The following is an 18,030-nucleotide window of genomic DNA, read 5'->3' on the forward strand; positions in this document are numbered from 1 at the left end:
GATGGTCAGCCTCTGCTGGCACGGCTCGGGGCCGATCCGGCGACGGACGGCTGATGTGCAGGTGGAGCGACCCTCCCTCGTTGCCAGGTACCCGGTCCGACCCGGTCCCGTGTGGCCGGGCTGAGGGGTTTGAAGACTCGTGTGGTCCCTCTTGGGTTACCCTGGGAGGGACTGGCGGCTGCGGGGCTGCCTGCTCCCGTCGCTCTGGGAGCCCCCTCCCTCGCCCCCGGGTGGGTGGGTGGGGGCGGGCTCCCAGGCCGAGCGCCTGGCAATGTTTTTCCCCCACGACGGTGCTGTCTGACTCCCAGAGGGGAAGCCTTGAACGGGGCGCCCGTGCCGTCTTGCCGCGCGGGCGGCGGACGGGACGGCGTCGCCTTCCTCCCGCCTCTCCTGCGCCTGCAGGTGGGCGAACGTTTTCGAAAAGTTGCCTGTGACTCTTGGCGGTGGATCACTCGGCTCGCGCGTCGATGAAGAACGCAGCTAGCTGCGAGAATTAGTGTGAATTGCAGGACACATTGATCATCGACACTTCGAATGCACCTTGCGGCCCCGGGTTCCTCCCGGGGCTACGCCTGTCGAGGGTCGCTCGATCGTCAATCGCCCCGGGGCTTCCCCGGGACGCGGCTGGGGCCGTCGCAGGGTGAGCTCCGCTTCCCCTTCGTCCCCCCACAAGGTCAGACCCCCCGATCGCCCGTTGGCAGGGTCCCTGTCCGGGTCCTGCCGCGGAGGTACGCCGCCGGCGCGCCTGGCCCCCTGTGAAGGGGGCCCGGCGACCGGTCCGCCCCGGGCCCGTCCCGGGGCGCCTGGCTGCGTGCCGTGCGTGGCTGTCCGTGGTGTTCCACCGGCTGCCCGCGCGCACTCGCCTCGGGCGCCCTCCTCCGCGGCCGGCTTCCCGGCAAAGGGCGAAACCCCTTCAGACGAGATCCGGGGAAAGAGGGCGCGCGCTGCCGGGTACGCCAGGCCCCCTGCTCTGGCAGGGGTGCCCGGCCTTCCCCGGCTGCCCCCCTGAACGCTCCGGCGTTTTCTTTCCGACTACGACCTCAGATCAGACGTGGCGACCCGCTGAATTTAAGCATATTACTAAGCGGAGGAAAAGAAACTAACCAGGATTCCCCCAGTAACGGCGAGTGAAGAGGGAAGAGCCCAGCGCCGAATCCCCGCCCGGCAGCGGGTGCGAAAAATGTGGCTTACAGAAGACCGACTCCCCGGCGTCGCTCAGGGGGCCCAAGTCCTCCTGATCGAGGCTCACCCCGCGGACGGTGTTAGGCCGGTAGCGGCCCCCGGCGCGCCGGGATCGGGTCTTCTCGGAGTCGGGTTGCTTGGGAATGCAGCCCAAAGCGGGTGGTAAACTCCATCTAAGGCTAAACACGGGCGCGAGACCGATAGCCAACAAGTACCGTAAGGGAAAGTTGAAAAGAACTTTGAAGAGAGAGTTCAAGAGGGGGCCGCCTCCATCGCCCTTAGTGCACCGCATGTTCGTGGGGCACCCGGTGCTAAATCATTCGTAGACGACCTGATTCTGGGTCAGGGTTTCGTAAGTAGCAGAGCAGCTACCTCGCTGCGATCTATTGAAAGTCATCCTCTGAGCCAAGCTTTTGTCTCTCTCCGTGCGTGGGCGCCTGCGGACGCCCTCCTCCACCACACCCAGGTGTGGGTCCCTCTGCCGCCGGGCCGGCGGGAGGGACGCGGAAGGGGGTAACGCGGGCCTGCGGGAGGCTGCCTCCACCACGTGCCTTCCGGCACGGGGGCTTCCCCCTCCCGTCCCTGCCCCACCGGGGTGCGGGGACGGGGGCCACTGCCCTCGCTGCTCGGCAGGGTGACCAGATGCCCTGGCCTCCCCTTCCCGCCGCTCCCGCGCAGGGAGACGAGGAGCAGCACCGGGGAAGGAGTCCTCCCGAGCGGCTGCCTCGGAGCGCCTGGCCACCCGCTCGCCGGACTGCCAGGGCGACCAGGCACGGCACCCTCCCAGTCCACCTCTGGGGCTGGGTGGTCCCTGGGCATCTGGTCGCCTGGCTGCGCGACCAGATGGCCCTGCGGGCCGGGCGACCAGATGGCCCTGCGGGCCGGGTGACCAGATGGCCGGCCTGCCGGCCGGCCGGGCTAACTCCAACTTTTGTCCACCCCCAGGGTTCTGTAAGCCCCCACTACGTGGGGGCTTAATAGTCGGTAAAAATGGGCTCCCCGTGCAGGCTGTCGGGGAGAGGACGTGGCCTGGGCTTAACCCTCCTTGGTTCCCGCCGAGGGTCCGGGTCCTGGGGACAGGGGGTCCACCGGGGGCCCGGGGAGGCTGTCCCTGGCCTGGCTGGAGGTCCGGAAGCTGGGCCCGGTGCTGGAGCGCTGTCCCAGGGTGCGGCTCCGTCCCAGAGTCCGGGAGCCCCCCCCCCCGTCCTGCGAGCCAGCTGAGGGTACGGGGCGCTAGGGAAGAGAGGGTCCACCGGGGCCCGGGGAGGCTCTCCCCGGCCTGGCTGGGGGTCCGGAAGCTGGGCCCGGTGCTGGAGCTCCGTCCCAGGGTGCGGCTCCGTCCCGGGGTGCGGGAGCCCCCTGTCCCGCAAGCCAGCCGAGGGTCCGGGCGCTGGGGACAGGGTGTCCACCGGGGCCCGGGGAGGCTCTCCCCGGCCTGGCTGGGGGTCCAGGAAGCTGGGCCCGGTGCTGGAGCTCCGTCCCAGGGTGCGGCTCCGTCCCGGGGTTGCGGGAGCCCCCTGTCCCGCAAGCCAGCCGAGGGTCCGGGAGCTGGGGACAGAGTGTCCACCGGGGCCCGGGTAGTCTCTCCCCGGCCTGGCTGGAGGTCTGGGAGCTGGGCCCGGTGCTGGAGCTCCGTCCCGGGGTGCGGGAGCCCCCTGTCCCGCAAGCCAGCCGAGGGTCCGGGCGCTGGGGACAGGGTGTCCACCGGGGCCCGGGGAGGCTCTCCCCGGCCTGGCTGGAGGTCCGGGAGCTGGGCCCGGTGCTGGAGCTCCGTCCCGGGGTGCGGGAGCCCCCTGTCCCGCAAGCCAGCCGAGGGTCCGGGCGCTGGGGACAGGGTGTCCACTGGGGCCCGGGGAGGCTCTCCCCGGCCTGGCTGGGGGTCCAGGAAGCTGGGCCCGGTGCTGGAGCTCCGTCCCGGGGTGCGGGAGCCCCCTGTCCCGCAAGCCAGCGGAGGGTCCGGGCGCTGGGGACGGGGGTCCACCGGGGCCCGGGGAGGCTCTCCCCGGGCCTTGCTAGGCTCCGTGTGCCTGGAGGAGGCTCCCCGGCCTGGCTGCTTTCAGAAGCAAGGACCGGGCCCGTGAGCCGGGGTGGCTTGCTTTTTTATTCTACGCTGGCGGAACGGAATTTTCCGCCCACCCCTAATTAATACATAAGATGCAGGGCCACACCCAACAATGGAGGAAGTGAGGCCCTGGGTGTCCAGGCATGAAGCATCAAAGAGCCGTAATGCAGAGTGCAGTGATGTGGAGTGGTGTAAAGTGAAGTGGTGCAGAGCAGAGTGCAATGTTGTGAAGTGCAGTGGTGCAGAGTGGAGTAGAGTGCAGTGGTGTAGAGTGGAGTAGAGTGTAATGGCACAGAGTGCAGTGACATGGAGTAACATGGAGTTGTGCAGCGTAGAGTGGAGTGGTGTAGAGTAGCGTATGTATGGTGTGGTAGCACGCTACCATTAAAGACAACACATTTTCAATTCAAATGACAATTACATTTGCACAGACATACAGTTTTACTGATAAAAATATACAGTGCACAGACGAAAAATGTATGGAAATTGCATCACCTCAGTGTAATGATTTGTTTTGATCATATTATAGTATTTATTTACCAAACCCTTCAGAAATAACACAAAATATGCTTTATTTGTGTTCCTAATTCTGATTAATTCTGAAATACTTACACAGTTCATTTAATTGTTGTTGTGTGCTAGAAAAAAATGCTTTCCTACACCCAGTATCCAGCAAGATTATCACATAAATCCTCTCACTTTGAAGTTAGAGAAAGAAAAGTAAACAAGCGCCCTCGGAAGACAGCACCTGACATTTGACCTCGGTCTTTGATTGCACAGCCAATGTGAGGAGATTAGAACGAGATTTACAGGCCTGTTTACTGAAAGGGAGCACTCTGAAGGATAAGACAGCACCTGATATTTTCCCTTGTTCTATGAATGCCCAGCAAATGTGACGAGATAAGAACAAGATTTAAAGGCCTGTTTACTGAAAATGAGCTGGTGGAAGAATACTGTGAATGCGGTTTAGGCAACGAGAGGGACGAACTGAACCTGGACAGAAGAAAGCAAGTAGATACAGCAAATGGAAAGCCAGAAAACATGAGTTAAAAACAACAAAGCCAATTGCAAGCAACGAGCAGAATGCATTCCTATGTCAATGTTCTGAAAGTCCCCAAGATGTCTTTGTCAAACCAGACAGATGCGCTGTCTGCCACGCTGCGACTAAAAAAAGACACAAACAAGTACATCCTACATGAAATCAACACTTTAGCTTTTCTCTACAACTGCATGCTTAAATATGACTGTGACTACAAGCCTGTAAAATATCTATGTTATAATCACAGATAAACACCTGATTATGTGAAATCTGAGGTCTCAGCAGAAGTGGTGCATAGTGGCGGCTGCCATCTACAGGGAGGGGGTGCAGGCGAGCACTAGTGCAAATAAAATAAAAAATAAAAATAAAAGGAAACACTTACTGAGTCCTCTGCACCGGACTTCTTCTTTGTTCAACTGCAGCCCAGCCACCGCCAAATTCCCTTGACCAATCCTGGCGCTGCTCTCATCCAGCACTCTGACTGGAGGGAGTGGCCTCACTCGGCGCTCCACAGCGCTCTGGAGGCCTGCGCTTGCTCTAACCCAGCTGTCTTACAACAGATGGGTTAGAGATGTTTTAAGTGTGCAAATGTGGCTAGCCATCACAAGACGGCCAGCCAAAAAGACATGTGCAATTTAAACAGTGCACATACAGCCCATCTGCCTCCCTACTGCTCTCACTTAGCAGGCCCTACCCCGTCCTGACACCCTGTTCAGGACGAGGAATTACAAATAAAATGGTAATGAATTACCATTTATTTTTCATCTCTGGGGCTTTGGGGGTAATTTAGGTGGGGCGACGCTCCTCTGCTCCAATAAAGGAGCTGCCCTGGTGGTGGATAGAAATAGTAACTGGATTGGCATTGGCCTTGGACAGACACAGTGCACAATCAAGCTTTGTCTGGACAAAGCTGGAAACCATATAGGGTCTTTCTGTCAAAAGGTAACAACAACATCAGTGGCATTAAAGCTAGAAGACCAGGTGAACAATTATGCTGCCCGTGGAAGTATTTCAGTTCAGGTGAAAAGTGCAGGCATCACCATTTTCCAATACAAGACGTGTCCATGCTTGGAGTATTGTATGCCTGAAATGCAGGGGATGCGAGAATGCACAGCCTGGAAGGAGCTTTTTGGCAGCATACCTGTGTACACTTACATGGATCATAAGTGGTTAGAGCACTGGCTCTCAAAGTGTGCAGATGTTTCTTATTTTATGGAAAATCAAAAGCAACTCAAAAGTTTTTGAATCAGAAACTGGTTACTAGTTCAGTTCAGAGCCTGTTTGAATGAGAACAGAGACTGTGTTTATTCACACATGCTCCATCCTGAACCAGCAATTTGCTTCTGACTAAGTGGTCTTTAAAAAAGCTTGTGATTATTATTTTTAAACACATCTTTGTTGATTTTATCAATACATTTATCAAATACATTGAGATTGAGCAAGTACGCTTTATTGTTCTTGTTGAAACTAATATCTGTGTAAAAGTAGGCCAATAGTCATGGGTGGAAGTTTTGGGGGGCCTTACCCCAAAGGATAATTACAGCATAAAAGGGATCGCAGGGTGTACAGGAATTTGGCTCCCCAAACAGTGTCTTTTAAAGGTGCATAATATAGTGAGATGTTAAGGTACGCAACACATTTGGCTGTATGTTTTTATAGTTTTCTACATTGAGAGCTATTTGTGATAAGTAGTATTAAATGGTGTCATGAAAAACACAGTGAGAAAGGGACAGTGGGGATTTTTCAGGAAAATTGTCTCAAATAGTGTTTTGAAAGCAAGTATTATTATACAGCTTATAGAGCACCTGGTTACTCCAATGGAGTGTCCCCGCGCTAGAACACCAATAGTACCATGACAGCTGGCCAGAGCCACCCACCCACCCTACAGCCTAGGTCCCCCAAAGGAGCAGCTACAGAGGCCTACTTCCGGCCACCAGGGGAATGCTGGAAGAGACACGTCTTAAGTTTGTTCTGGAACAAAGTCTTGGACGGGCACGTCCTTAAATTAACAGGGAGGTCATTCCAGGCCTTTGCCGCAAGGAAGCCAAAAGAGCTCCCACCAGCCCGTACCTTTGAAACCTTAGGCACAATCAACTTTGCCGTGCCCAAGGACGTTAGGTAGCAGGCAGGTCCATAAGGGGTGAAGAAAGGGGGTGCAAAAAGCTAGGACCTTTATTGTTGAAGATCCTGTGGCTAAAACACAAGGCCTTAAAGGTGACTCTGGCCTGTATGGGGAGCCAGTGCAATTTCCTCAAGGCCTCCCCCACCGAGGCCCGCCTAGGAATATTCAAAATTAAACGAGCTGCAGCATTCTGAACCTTCTGCAGGATGTACAGATTTTTTGGGGTCACCCCTAGGTACAGGATGTTGCAATAATCAAGACGGGACGTAACAAGGGCCTGTACAATGGTACGTCTGGCATCTAACGGGAGTAGATCCAGGATTTTTCGCAACATTTTAAGACTGCCAAAGCAGGCACCAGCGACAGCTGATATCTGCTCTGAATAGGAGAGGGTGTTGTTGAACCATACTACCAGATTCTTGACCTTAGCCTTAGGGATCGGAGTCGGTCCCAGCTCCTCTGGCCACCATAAATGTGACAAAAGAGAGGGCTGCTTACCAACTACCATCATCTCCGAATTTTCCGCATTCAGCTGCAAACAGCTGAGCTTCATCCAATTGGCAAGCTCCATCAAGCATACCTTGAAATCAGATGCCGTTCCTGCATTCTTTTGCTCCAGGGTAACAATCAACTGTGTGTCATCGGCATATGACACCAGGTTTACCCCATGTCTCAGCACAATATCTGCCAAGGGGCACATGTAGATTTTCAATAGGGTAGGGCTGAGAGTCGAACCCTGCGGCACCCCTTGAGGCAGAGGACAGACTCTGGATTTAAAAAGATGTTGTAGAACCTGGAAGGATCTATTCTCCAGAAAATGTTTAATCCACTCCCAAGTCCCTCCTCCAACCCCGGCCTCCCCCAACCGTTCCATAAGAAGGCCATGGGAGAACGTGTCAAAAGCAGCACTCAGGTCTAGAAGGATCGGTGCAGTAGTTCTTCCCTCATCGGCTGCGGTTTTCATGGCCTCTGAGGCAAGAAGAAGGGCTGACTCGGTACTGTGTTGTGGCCTAAACCCCGACTGGGTTCCATCAAGAACCTGTCTCTCTTCCAGAAACATGGACAGTTGACTGTTTAAATGTTTCTCACTGATTTTAGCAGCATAAGGTAGTAGAGATATAGGTCTCATGTTTTCTGGGTGAGCAGGATCTAAAGAAGGTTTCTTTAGCAGTGGTACCACCATGGCGAGCTTCCAATTGCTAGGAACCTAACCCGAACTAAAAGACAAGTTCAAAAGCTTGGTGAGAACTGGAGCAATTACTTCTTCCCCTAGCAAGACGAATTTTGGGGGGATCGGATCCAAGGGCGACCCAGATTTAACTGCTTCCATGAGTTTAAGAACATCTCTTACTCCAGGCGGATGAAAAACAAAGCTGTCCTCACTTCTCAAATCATCTGTGACAGAAGCAGAGATATAATTCCTTCTGCTTTCAGGGAAGGTGGCGTATATTTTCTTAATCTTGCCATTAAAAAATCTGCAACCTTATTACGATGGTCAGTAGAGGCAGGCATAGTGGCTGTCACATGATCTAAAGAGGTCAGTTGTTTCACTCCGTAAAAAATATTGTTAGTGGAATTTTTTGCTGCTTCAATTTGCTCAGTATAAAACTCCCTCCATACTCTCCTAATTTGTTGGTGATATCACTTGGAAGCAGCTAAGTATACCACCCTACTTTCATTTAGATAGTTCCACCTGTATGGATGATTAAATGGAGGAAAACTGAATAGAATATACATGCAATTATACATAGGGTTGTGTATTCTCCAGAGAATGCTTTTTAGCAAATTGTATGGCAAAAGTTGCATTTCTAGGCACATTTTAATTTCAACAGTTGACAATAATTAAATTGGTTTTAAAGGCAGTTCGAAACACATTGGGACAATTTTGAGTCCCAGACATGTTGCATATGAAGATAGGGTCCCACTGTCCGTCAGAACTGTGCTGACTGTACCTGCCTCCTTTGGGACAAAACTCAATGGAGCAGGCAGTGACAAAAAGACACAGTAAGTTGATGTGGGAGTCAGGGAGCAGCTCAGGCAGTGAGTGTGACAAGGTGCCCCCTTTCACTAATCCAAATGAAAGAGACCTATCCAGACAGCCACCCACTAATTGTTCCAGAGCCTTGGGCCTCCTGTTTAATTTGATTGGATGGTTAAAGGCGGAAGGTACCAGCTATCATTTTTGGGGACCAGTAGCTGCTCGCTCAGAAGGGGGGTGTTGGGGGGTGATAAAATGTTTTTTAAAATTAACTTACCTTGTCCGCCACACCGCTGCATGCCTCTCCTGCCGCCACACACATCTCCTCTGTCTGCTGGAAGCACCAGAAGCAACCAGGCTTCCGGACTCCCCCAGCCAATCAGGACGCTGCAGTGGCAGTGTCATGATTGGTCTGAGAAACTTGTTTGACTGCTCAGGCAGTGCCTGGAGGACTGGGCATGTTCTCCACGGAGCTGTGCAACACAGTGCAATGAAGAACATGCCAAGTATGCATGATGGTTTGGCTGACCCTAGAGGGCCGGCCAAACTGTCATGTGCACTTAGAGGAGTGGAAACCACTCCTCCCTTGCTCTGGTGTCACGGAGCCAGCCCCGCCCGACTCCCGCATAGAAAAAGAAAATGATAATAAAGTCATGTTATTATCATTTTCTTTTTCTTTTTTGCACTGCTGAAATAGCAGTTGGGTGAAGCTCCTCCGCCTTAGCGGAGGAGCCGCCACTGTTGCGGATCCAGCCTTAATTTTCATCATCAGACTATGGGTCGCAGTGTCATTCACAATAGCCATTTATTAGTGCTCCCATATCATTTCGCAAATGTCAATGTCCATGTAACAGTGTTAACAGTGTCAGTGACTCCATGTCCACTTGTCAGTGTCCCAGTCTCCATGTCCATATGTTAGTGTACCAGTGCTAATATGCTTGTCTCTGTCAATATCTCCATGTCACTATTCTAAGGGCAGTGTACAATGTAACTTTAACTGTCCAGTGTCAGTGTCTCGCAGTATGGAGGGCTATGTGTCAGTGACAGCAGTATAGTTCACATTGTACATGCTAGCGTTCCACTGTTAATACTGATAAGCATGTGATCCGGTGTCAGTGTATCCATTTCAGGGCTCTTGCATCAGTGCCCCACTGTCAGTATCACTGTGTCCATGTCCCCCCGACTAGTATTTCAAGTTTTGGTGCCCCAATGCATGTCTTCCCTGGTAGTATCATTGAGTCAGTTTTGGTGCTCCTGTGCCATTGTCCCAGAGTCAATGCCCCCAAGCTGGTGCCCTGTGTTGTCAGTTCCTAATTTAGTATCCATATGTGGTCTGCCACAGCCTGTGCAGGTAAGACCGGTGGGGTGGTGAGGCCGGAAGAGGGGAGATTTTGACAGACGATGATGAGGGAAAATTAAATAAATCATTCATTTTCCCCCTTTGTTGTCTGTCAAAATCCCCCCCACCCGGCCAACCACCCCACCGATCTTACCTGCACAGGCTGCGGCTGACCACATATGGATACTAAAACTAGGAAGTGACAACCCAGGGCAACAGCTTGGTAGCATCCTGCATCATTGTCCCTGTGGTGTTGTCCTTTTGTCTGGGTCTCAGCGTTGGTGTTTGTGGGCTTGTCCGTGTTCCTAGGTCAGTGTCTCCATGTCAGTGTTAGTTCATATGTGTCAATACCTATCTGTTTCCCCCTGTCCATGTCCCAGTATTAAAGGTAGCACATCTACCTAAGGTCAGAGCCGCACTGTCAGTGTCCCAGCAGCAACATCTCTATGTCATTTGTTTGTTTAGTCATTGCCCATGCATGTGCCAATGGCAGCATCCCAATGTCATTGACTTTGTGACATAGTCCTCATGTTCCATTGTCTGTGTTCCCGGGAAGTGTCACTGTGGCAGTAACCCTTGACAGTGCTGCAGTGCCCTGTGTCCATGTTTATGGTCAGGAATCAGTATCAATGCCCTAGTCCATACGTCAGTGTACTTGGGTCATTTTTCCACAGTGAGAGACCCATGACAGCAATGTGTTTTGTCTTTCCAGTCAATGCCCATGTGTTTGTCTACCTGTGCCATTTCAATGTCATGGTGTTGTGTCCAAGCTTCAGTATTTTAGTGCAAGTATTCTAGTCTCCCCTTTTCACTCTCCTAATGCCACTCTCCCTTGCTATTGTCCCAGCATCAATGTTTGTGTTCCCTGTCAGTGTTCCAACGTCACAGTTTCCAAGTCAATATCCTCCTATAAGTATTAGTGCATCTGAGTCTGTGTCCCAGTGCCTGTATTCTTGTATCAGTGTTGCTGAATGATTGTTGGCACCACTTATGTCAATGTTCCAATGTCACTGTTGGTGCTCTTATGTCAATGTTTGTGACCCATGTAAATGTTCCAGTGCTACTGTTCCCATGTCAAAATCCTCATTCCATTGGTGGTGTCAGTGTTATAATGTCATGTCCCAGGGGTAGTATCCTAGTATCAGGGTCTCCATGTCAATGCATTTGTGTGAGCACCTCTGTCAGTATCTAAATGTCAGTGCGCTAATAACTTGTTCTCTCAGTTGATGTCCATCTTTTGTGTTACCGTATTGGTATTGTATCGTAGTGTCAATATGCTTGTGTCCTAGCATTGCTGTCAGTGTCCCAGTGAGCTTACCTCACAACATTATCCCAGTGTTAAGGATTGTGCCCCACGTCAGTGCTCTAGGGTCACTGTGCACATGTCATGTTTCAGTATCCCCAATGTCAGTGACATAGTGCCATTGTTGATTTTCCTGGTGGATTATGCCAGTGGCAGTCCCTACTTTCCATTGCACATTTCTTAGTGTCACCATGTCAGTGTACTAGTTTTAGCCTACTTTTGTGGCTGCACCCATATCAATGTTGGTGCTTCTGTGGCAAGGAGTCAGGAACATTATTGGTGCCCCTTTACCATGGACACTGTGTCATTGATGATAACATTGTTTCAGTTTTCTGGTGTCAGTGTGAATTCTCCCGTGGCAGTACACCAGCTTTTGAGAACCATGTGATATAGTTTGCTTTTAAATTGCATATTCCATCCTGAGTCTACTCTGAAACACTAAAGGAATGTGTGAGCACAGGGGCTGAGTATAAAGATATAAAGTTCTAGTGATTCAAAAAATGGACGAGGGGTGATAAGTATTTTAGGAAGGGAATTTGAAACAAGTTGTGAAATAATATGGCAATTTTAAAAACTTTTAGCACAATGCAGCACAGCTCAAAAGGGAGGAAACAGTGCAGAATCATATTTACTAAAAATGAGTGCTACCGCCATGCACACACCTTTACACCAGGGTGCAAAGGGGTGTGTGATGTTTAGCATAAGTTTGTACTGGAAGTATACTCTTCCTGTGCAAAATCCTATGCCTAGACAATGTTATAACATTCCACACATTTGATGTGTATTTCCTGATACAGCACATGTGCAATTTGTGATATGTTAGGAAAAATAAAATAACGTGTCCAACTTTGTTCTTGCTTTAAAGCAAAGAGGATGTTTTTTATGCAAAGCCCAATCTGACACTCATAGTGAAGCAGGCTATACATCAAGAGACAAGGGTGCTTGTGCTGTAATGCCCAAGTACACTACCCATGCACCGCCCTGTGAATCAAAAGTAGCCACGGCAGCTCTTCAATTAAGGTGGAAGAGTGCAGCTCCACTGCTTTTCAGCAATGAAAAATGAAATGATAATAACAAAAATTATTATCATTTCATTTTTCTTGCTCACTTCATTGCAGCCAAGCCGAGGGTGGGGCGGGCCATCCATTCTGACACAACACAGCTGCAGGAAGGAGGAGGAGTGATGGCACTGCTTCAAGTGCACATGACAGTTTGGCCGGCTGGCTAAGGCCGGCCAAACCGCCATGCACACTTCCATCTCTCCACCCGAGCTGTGCTGTGCAGCTGGGTGGAGTGCAAGCTTAGGGTTGTAGTCCCTTAGTGAGCACCTAACTAGGGTGCTCACACCAATCACAGCGCTGCTCTCATTCTGGGTAATACCAGCATGAGACCAGCATCTGGATTGGCGTAGGGGAGCCTGAGGCATACCAGAAGTCAAGGAGCAGAGGCCAGAAGAGCACCCACACTGCAGATGGCAGTTCAGCATTTGTTTTATTCTTTTCCCTGTGCTGCCCCCCAGTGCCGCCCCCTCCTGCACTGGCTCCCCCATGCTGCCCTGCCACCTTAATGCCCCAGCAGCCACCACTACGAAGGAGCATACAACTTATTTTGTGGCAAAAAAGGTCACATTTCCAGCCCCAAGATACCTTGTGCGGTGGAAAGTAAAATACTTTCTAAGGCTTTATGGTGGCACAAGTCATAGTAAATCTGCTCCAGTGTTTTTCCTGGAGAGAGAGAGGAGAGAAAGAGAGAGAGCAAGTGAAAAGAAAATAGATTATTATTCGGGGTGGGTGACAACTTATCACATGGAATAATCACAACCCTGATCATAGTGAACACTCAAAGTTACCAAATTAACCTGAGCTCAACGTCCTTGATAGCTAGGACAGTTAGGCCTAACTTACTGTAATATGTAAAGTATGTATGCATTACCAAAACAGTAATAAAGTAAAAAATGCCAAGCCATGAACATTTCAAACCAAACTGGAGGAAAATACAATACGAAAATACCACCAAAATGACAAAAATTCAATAAGGGACCCGGAGCTATGAGGTTTTAAAGTTTTAAGTAGAAATAGCACCAAAAAGCACAAAACGTAAATGTTAGTCAATAGTCAGCGGTAGACCAGAACCTAGGTATAAATAAACACTGACTAATGGAGCACTGGTCAGATACACCAACTAGGTTCATCCTGGTCAAAGATTTTATCTTTTAATTTAGACCTTTTAGTCCTAATCCACCACAGGAATACACTTCTAAATCCCACCCCCCCCAATGACCTCAGGGGAGAGACTTACAGACTCAAAGGGTGTCAGGTGGAAACCAGCAACAGGATCCAGCCCAGGCCCAGTTGCCACTCGTCAGCTGGGAACTTTTAGAAAAAGACATCTTGTAGATTGTTGTATCCCTGTAGTTTAAACAGGAGGTCAGCCAACTAGCCCTCAGAGTCCACGTCTTTGTCCAGGGTACAAGACGGAGCAAGTCACTCATTTAGGTCACAGACAGCAGGTCCAGTCCTTTTCTGATCTTCTGTAGGCCCAGACAGTGCCTGGAGGTTCTACATTTATGCCTGGTACTAGCTAGTAGGTGAGAAAGAAGCCATTGGACACTCGCCATAGAGCCCTGGTAAAATAAAAAAGGTAAGGCAGTCCTATAAGAACATTATAGAAGCAAGAAAGTCAGAAATAAGAACTAAGACCAGAGAAGACTTGGAAATAGCCAGTAGATTAAAAAATGTTAGGGCAAAGTAAATAAGTAAATCTCCTCTTTTTACTATTGGTTCATCCCCCTAAGGTTAATAACCTGATTCTTACAGAGGGGGCCGGACAGAGTTCCGGTTGACCTTTTAAAACAAAATGTAACCCCCTGGCCACAAATTATCACCAATGTACTTAGAGCCACAGTAATGGGTGTAGGAAGGTGGAATCTGACTGCATGGTTACCCCCACTTTTAGCCTGGTGTTTTGCTGGTTTTTGACTTAGTTTGACTGGGGTCCTGCTAATCAGGACCCCAGTCTATCCGCTTTCTCCCTAAAATGGATTGCATGTACTTTAGGCACACCACAGATTTGATTCTGGGGTACCCTTATAAGTTCCTAGTATATGGTATACTATATACCCGGGGCATAGGTACCCCAGAGGCCTCTCAGGGGCTGCAGCATGTATTATGCCACCCCTGGGAGACCATTTAAAATGACTCAACAGGTCTGCTACAGCAGCCTGTGTAAGGTGGTGTATGCACCCCTTACTTAGATATAGATTCCCTATATCTATCCATATCACTGCACATATAAACCTATCAGTCACCCCTATGGCATACCTTATCAATCCTGAAGGCAGGGTGCTGGGGTTTTTTGTGAGAGGATGCCCATGCATGAGCAGAGCCCCTCTGCAGCCTTTGGAACCTTCATTCCGGGGTTGTTTGTGATGCAGCCAAACCATATACTCTTAAGTGCATTATAACCTCGTGGTAAATGCTAACTTTGGAATGGCTGCATGGAAACATGTCATGTTTGGTGTTAAACACCTTGGAATCATACCTCCACACCAGTAACTGGTGTGGGAGGTATGATTCCACCCTACTAGAGGGAGAACCATGACAGCACCGGTACACCCGGTACCAGCGTCACAGAACCCTGGCATCACAAAATGGATGCTGCCAGCCACAGACACGAGTCTGCCCTCCTGCTGCTGGATGAAACTCTGGCAGGGGACGTCTGGACAATAGGTTTCCTGTCACAGGGAGGTGTGAACACCTCCCAGACAGGCTTTAGTGTACTGAGGCTGGGTGGGTGCACTCCAAGAGTGCTTTGATGTCTGCACTGGCCCCTGCTCTGGCGCAAAACTGGACAATGGACATGGATGTAGCCACCCCTCTGTTCTGACCCTCCCATAGGTGGGTCCCCAGAGTTTGTCCCACCCCTTTCTTAGGTATAAAGTAGGAACCGCTGACTACAGGACTTTAGATTTACCTGGACGAAACTCTGCTACAGAATCCCAAAACTTCTACTATCTACACGACGTTGGATGACCAAAGACTCTCCCTTGGAGTAAAGAGTTACTCCCCTGCAAGGCAGGCACCAAAGATGCATCTGTCCGATTTGCAACTACACAGCTCCTGAAGGACTCCGAAGACTTTGCAACACAGGAAGTGGTTTTCCAAGTTTCCCCGAGGTCGATCCATGCTCTCAGTAATCCTGAGATCCAAAGCCCTTGTGGGGACCGTGGGGACCGTGCGACCCGAACCCCTAGACACCGTGCACATTTGTAGCATTATATGCTTCTTGGCGATCCCTGAGTCTGTGCTTTGGGCTACTTGTAGTCCAGATCCCGAGCAGTGATTCCACTGAAGATTACTCGACTACACTCCTCGAGTGACCCGTGGGCTGGTATTTAGTGATTCCGCTTGATGTCCCTTCGCGATCCGTTGTCCGTCGACTTGTGGGTCCCTGAGAAGGGTACTTTGACTTTCAATGGGCTTACCTGGTTGCTCCAGACGTGCCCTGACTCTCCATTGCTTGGGGAGTCCACAGGACCTTGCTGGTCCACACCGAAGCCGTTTTACTCTCAACGCGTGGGTTGCCGTTGCCAAGGTTTGTTGGTCTCTAATCTGGCCACTGACCCCCCAGCACTCGGCATCCTTCGTGGGAAAGCTCGCCTGCAGACTGTGGTCATCGTCGACGCCTCCTGGTCTCCGTGATAGTGGAGTCAAGCTTCCCCTCGTCGCACCTGAAACACCCAACATCGGTGGGCATTCGTCTTTCGTGCCCCTGGTCACTAGCAAGTGACCCAGACTCTGTCCCCTCTGCTTTCAGGTTCTTCACATCTTCGATCCAGGCTTGGATCACACCAGACACTTTTCCTTTCCACGGCAGCAGCACTTTGCAGCAACTCTCCATTGAAGGCAGCGAAGATTTCCGACACCTATGCACCCGGCTTCCCTGGGTTAGGTAACACGAGTACTCCGGTGGTCACGTGGGTGCTGGCCTTAGAACCTTCTAAGTCTAAAAGGGTTTGCTCCAAGTCCTCTCCTAAGTGTCCTTAATCTCTACAATTCCAACCGCGATTTTCCCATAGGATCGTACGAAGCTCGTGGCTGCGTTCTCCCACTGCACGCGTCCCCCGTGGGTACCCTGTGTCACTACCTTGGGTGGTTTCTTGGGGTCCCAGCGATTCTACGTGCTCTAGGCACTGTGTCTAGTCAAGTCGTGGTTCTTATACCACTTTCTTAATATATGGTTTGGTCTCCCCCTGGGGCCCATTGTATATTGTGCTATTTTCTGTCGTTTTAGAACTGTAATATTGTATGCCTTGCTCTCTAATCTCATGAAGAGGTTAGTAGAGAGTGTTTAGTAATAAAAACATATATTTTATATATATACTTTGTTTGGTTCTCCTTTCATTTAGTCATTCAAGAGGTTATAATCTGGTAAACCAAGCTGCTTTACATTCCTTTGGGACTTAGCCTGAAGGCTGCTCTCCATAGCTACCACTAGGATAGCTTTCAATAAAGGTTGTCTTAAACTAATCCTCTATAAGGGTTGTTTAGACTGGTGCAAGGTGCCCACTATAACTGGTGGACAGCATTTACCAGGCCAACTTCTCACATTGGTGTGCAGCGGTTGGGATTCAAGTTTTCTATTGCTTTACCAGATAATCTCATTGAGTGACTAAGTGAAAACCACTATAGGTACATAGGTACATATAAATCAAGTCTAGAATACGGTATGTTCTACTGAACTTAGAGTTGTGTGTCAAGGCATTAGCACAAACTTTCTACAACTCAAGAGAGTTTAGTAGTTCCCTCTAGGTTAGGTAGGTGCAACACCTCACCACACTAGTGTGTCTTCAAGAGCAGAAGCCAGTGGCCCCTTGCTGACTAAGTATAACCATCTCTCATTTCAGGAATTGAGAAGAATGTGTGCATCTAGAAAAGTGAAGACAGGGAAGAACCCTAGTACTCAACACCTCATAGAGGCTTTGCTTAGAGATGACCTCAGAAAGACCCCAGGGTCTGATAAGGCAGGCAAGTTGTGTGGGGCAGCAGAAGATGACAGGACTGGAAGTGAAAACATCCAGGACCTGGACTCTGAAGCTGAGCAGGAGGAGCAAGAGTATTCTAACCTGGACAACCCAATCCTTCCTGAAGGTGAAGGTGACGGAGAAGGTCTCTGTGGCCCTCTCTATACCCCACCTGGAAGGGTTAACCATTTTCCAAGAAGTTCCAGATCTCCTTCTCAGGAGTCTGATCATTCTGATACTTTTGTAGGGAGCTCTGCTTCTCATAGGACTTCTCATAAAAGGAGTCCTCTTATGAGAAAAAGTGCCAACTGCGTGAGTTTGAGAAAGCTAAGCTCAGAATCAAGAGAGAGCAATTGGCCTTACATAAAGAATCCCTGGAGCATCAGAAAGCTTCTAAAATTTTGGGGCTAGAGCCCCATGGTGGCAGCAACAGTGTCCCTCGAGGTAGAGAACAGACTCATGACCATAGGAACCTGAACAAGATTGTCCCTCCCTACCAGAGTGGGTATGACATCCACAAATGGATAACTGCACTTGAGAGGGCCTGTAAAGTACAGAGGGTCCCCCAGGAGCAGTGGGCAGCAATCTTGTGGCTTTCCTTTGCAGACAAAGGTAGAGACAAGCTCTTCACTGTTAGAGAAGAGGATGCTGATAATTACAAAGTCTTGAAGAGTGCACTGATTGATGGGTTTGGCCTAACCACTGAACAATACAGGTTAAAGTTCAGAGACACCCAAAAGGCACAGACTCAAGACATGGTTGACTTTGTAGATTGTGCTACTAAGGCTCTGGAAGGTTGGATACATGGCAGCAAGGTGCATGACTTTTTAGGATTGCACAATTTGATTATGAGGGAGTAGATCCTTAATAATTGTCAAAACCAGCTTTTACACCAGTACCTGGTGGACTCTGATCTGACCTCTCCCCAAGAGTTGGGAAAGAAGGCAGACAAATGGGTCAGAACCAGAGTAAAGCCAAAGACA

At 50.3% G+C, this 18,030-nt stretch overlaps 1 protein-coding gene and 1 non-coding gene across 2 annotated transcripts in view; one reads left to right on the plus strand and one right to left on the minus strand.

Moving 5' to 3' along the window:
• LOC146811962 (uncharacterized) overlaps nt 1–18,030 on the minus strand; it is a 271,293-nt gene that overhangs the window by 102,153 nt on the left and 151,110 nt on the right. The window lies entirely within an intron of this gene.
• Nucleotides 433–585, plus strand: LOC146811968 (5.8S ribosomal RNA). The gene has a single exon (XR_014967233.1). It is a non-coding gene; the product is annotated as a 5.8S ribosomal RNA (ribosomal RNA).

The sequence above is a fragment of the Triturus cristatus genome, chromosome 7 (assembly GCF_964204655.1).
Source record: "Triturus cristatus chromosome 7, aTriCri1.1, whole genome shotgun sequence".
NCBI lineage: Eukaryota > Metazoa > Chordata > Amphibia > Caudata > Salamandridae > Triturus > Triturus cristatus.